The sequence below is a fragment of the Micromys minutus genome (genome assembly GCF_963924665.1).
Source record: "Micromys minutus genome assembly, chromosome: 4".
Lineage (NCBI taxonomy): Eukaryota > Metazoa > Chordata > Mammalia > Rodentia > Muridae > Micromys > Micromys minutus.
Window position 1 is genome coordinate 88,265,073 of NC_137973.1, and position 4,093 is coordinate 88,269,165.

The 4,093-nt window shown below is 42.2% G+C and overlaps 1 pseudogene across 1 annotated transcript; it reads left to right on the plus strand.

Annotated features, from left to right (window-relative positions):
- The first annotated feature begins 797 nt into the window (after positions 1 to 797).
- On the plus strand, positions 798 to 1,246 carry LOC308419743 (synaptosomal-associated protein 23-like; annotated as a pseudogene). The gene has a single exon. The product of its transcript is annotated as a synaptosomal-associated protein 23-like (transcript).
- Positions 1,247 to 4,093: the final 2,847 nt, after the last annotated feature.

Below are 4,093 nucleotides of genomic sequence, written 5' to 3' on the forward strand. Positions count from 1 at the left end.
CTAAACGATTAGACATGGGGTAGGAAGAAAGTTACAAGCCCAGAGTTTTGAATCTTGAGTCTTCAGAGCATAAGACCATTATTAGCAACATAGCTCGAGTACTGAATTTCAACGACTTTAGAGACTTCGAGTCTTACACATAAGCAAGCGACACTCTTGGAGAATGTACATGTGCAGTAGTGTCCTAGAACCGGATATAACTCTCGAAGGGCAGAATCCAACCAAAAGTCACAGTAAACACATCGAGAGAGGAATTCAAATCAATGCAAACACATTTTCATCTACAAAATCTCCCTGGAGATCCTACTTTTAAAAAAAATCAGTAATGTGCTGAGAATGTAGCTCAGTTGTCAGGGGGCTTACCTAGTATGCACAAAGCCTTGGTTTCCATCCCCAACAACGTACAACCTGGGAACAGTGAGTCACGTCTGTGATCCTAGCATTTAGGAGTTAGAAGCAAAAGGATCAGGAATTCCAGGTCGTTCTTAGCTTCAGGGCAAGTCTGGAGCCATGATACATGAGACCCTGTCAACCAAAACAACACACACACACACACACACACACACACACACACACACACACACTAATCCTGTCCCCTCTGTGTCCAGTAATTTTGATTCATCGTGGATAATCTATCACCAGAAGAAATTCAGCTTCTGGCTCATCAAGTTACTGATGAGTCCCTGAAAAGCACATGGAGAATCCTGGGTTTAGCCACTGAGTCTCAGGATGCAGAAATCAAGACCATCACTATGCTGGATGAGCAAGGGGAACAACTAAAGCACATAGAAGAAGGCATGAACCAAATAAATAAACATATGAGAGAGACAGAGAAGACTTTAACAGAACTCAACAAGTGTTGTGGCCTCTGTGTCTGCCCTTGTAATAGGACAAAGAACTTTGAGTCTGGAAAGAACTATAAGGCAACATGGGGAGATGGTGGAGATAACTCACCTAGCAATGTGGTATCTAAGCAACCAAGCCGGATAACAAATGTTATCGGCAAACTACAGGAGCAGCCAGCGGTGGATACATCAAACGGATAACCAATGATGCCAAAGATGAGATGAAAGAGAACCTGACTCAAGTGGGCAACATCCTAGGCAACCTAAAGAACATGGCTCTGGATATGGGCAATGAAATTAATGCTCAAAACCAGCAAATACAGATCACAGAAAAGGCTGACACCAACAAGGATTGTATTGACAATGCCAATACAAGAGAAAAGAAACCCATTGATAGCTAAAGCCCTGCTGTATTTCTTTACCTGTTATTCAGTTCTCTAGCTCCTGCTGAGTCATCACTTATTCCTTACAGTCTTTCCCAGTTCACTATAGTAGGCTGCTTTCCATACACCACACAGTCTCTTCATCTCTTCATTTAGCTTCTTTCCGTGTTCACGATTTGGAAGCATTGCCAAAGCGCGATGAAGGAGGCATCTGTATTAGTAGCTTTTGTCATTATTCATTGATTGCTTTGGTTTTGACTTGTTTGATTTTGGTTTTGTGGTAAAGAGCAAGAGGAAGGAACAAGAAGTAAAGTTAGTGCTTGGGATAGAACCTTTCACACATGTGTGTTGTTCTACATCACTGTTTTTCACATAATACTCCAAAGAAGAATACAGTGAGTTTTCCAGAAGTGAGCTTCACTTCTGAACCCATAGTGATTGGTGTATACAGGTAGGTTCTAGGATCCCGTTTCACATGCAGGGACACTATATAAGCAAGTGCCTCTTATTCTCATACAATGAGTCACAGTGTGGCCCCATTGTAGACCTGTTAACTTCATGATGTTGTCAGTAGCCTTTAAAAGATGTATGTGTGTGTGTGTGTGTGTGTGTGTGTATGTGTGTGTGTGTGTGTGTGTGTGTGTGTGTGAAATAGGAGACTTTCTTACTAAAGCAGGGCTTCAAATTTTGGGGGAAAACTTTTGCAGTGTATCATATAAATTCAGATTTACCTCAATACTAAGAATTATGTTTAGATATGAAAAAAACTTGTTTTGATCTCAGGTAGAAAAATAGATTGAGTTTTCTGTAGTCTTAAACATTTAAAGAGTTATAATTTGTTATTAAAAGTTGTTTGGAAAATTGCACTTTTGGATTCATTATTGGTGACCACACTGCCATTCTGTCTGCCTTATGCACAGAATCAAATTTTTGTACCTCCTGAAGTGTTAGAAAAGATGAACTGGTATTTGTTGCCTTTGTTTAAAAATTAGCATCTAGGGCTGGAGAGATGGCTCAGCAGTTAAGAGCACTGAGTGCTCTTCCAAAGGTCCTGAGTTCAATTCCCAACAACCATATGGTGGCTTATAGCCATTTGTAATGAGATCTGATGCCCTCTTCTGGTGTGTCTAAAGACAGCTACAGTGTGCTCACATACATAAAATAAATAAATATATTTTTAAAAATTAGCATCTGTACACTTTAGAGCTACCAAAGTAGATTGGTTTGACCAATAACCATTGCTTGATTCTCACAATTAAGTTGTAATTTAGGGTATTGTTCTTTCAAATAGGTAATGTTTCTGTGACTTATTTGTGGGGGCAATCATTTTATCAGCTTTTGTTAACATTACATAAAGCAAAAGTCCATACATCAAAACAACAACAACAACTAATGCAGAACAGCAGTCACAGAGCAAATGGTGAACAGGATGCAGGTGAAACAGGTTTCTGCGAGTGTAGAAACCATCATGCCTAGAGACACCTTTAATACTGAGGAGAAAATGGGTTCCTCAGTCATCTGGAAACTTTTAGAAAACATCCACAAGAGACATCAGCTGATATGGACTGAGTTTTTCCCAAGTTTCACCTGTTGGAACCTAGAGTAGAGGTATTTGAAGATGGCAGCCATTGAGAGGTACCTAGGTCCTGAAGGCAGAGCTTCATGATGAAATCCATGCACTTATAACAAGCAGCAGAACAACTCTCTCCTCACTCTTCCCTCTACACGTGAGGCAACACCCAGGTGTGCCTGACTCACTATAAGAGGGGCTGCTTGTCCCCCCCTTTCTTGTTCCAGCTCCCCTCTCTTCCCATTCCCTTCCCCCTCTTTCCATGTACACATAGCCCTCCCCCCTTTCTCTCTCTCTCTCCTACCCTCTCAACTCCCTTCCCATGTTCTGAATAAACTCTGTTCTATACTATACTGTCCTGTGGCTGGTCCCTCAGGGGGAAAGGATGCCTCAGCACGGGCCCTCAGAGGCATCCCCTTTCCCTACACCTGACTCCACATCCACCAAACATATTCCTTCTCTCTCCTCCCAGGTAACTCAGGACACCTTGCCAGATCTTCTATGTCACCAGTTTGTCACCAATAGAACTAAAAACCCCGTGACATCTGCAAGAGCCCAGCTGAGAGCTATATAAATAAGCAAGGTTAACAGGACACATCAGCCCCTGATTCCTGAGTGTGTTTTCAATGTGGTCAGCCCCATTCTGCTCCTGTGGCCATGTCTCTCCCCACTCCCACCCCCGCCACCAATGATGGACTGTTTGGCTCTGGAAATGTAAGGCAAATTAAGACCTTTCTCTCAGTTGTTTTGTCAAGGCAAGAGAAAAACCACTTAGCACTCAGTCTTCTCATCACCAAAGCAGATACCATTCTAAATGTTCAGAAATGTCACTTGTACGGTAATTACTCTGAGTACTCACCTGCGGTAACTATACAAATTCTATGCATGTCCCAAGAATTCTACAGTCTTGTGCAGCCTTCTCAGTAAAGCCAGCACTGCTACCTATAAGGTATGCTTGGCAATCTTCTTCTGCTGATTAGTGCTTAGATATGGGAGAGTATCTATATTACTTGGAAATTTAATTGCAGCCACCTCATAAGTCACACCCCAGCTTGTTCTTTTGCAGCCCTGTATCTTGCTCTAAACTCAGCCAGAGCAGGAGAAATCTATGCAGGCGTTCAACAGTTTATACTTCATCACAACGGAAGCCCTTGTGGGTAACAAGGAAGGAAATGACAAGCGGGATTCACCTCTTTAGAAGGCTGCCTGAGACCAGAGGGAAGACATCTGGAGAGTGTCTTTATTATAAACATCAAGCCAGCCATGAGAGGAAGAAAGAACTTCAGGGCAGGAAG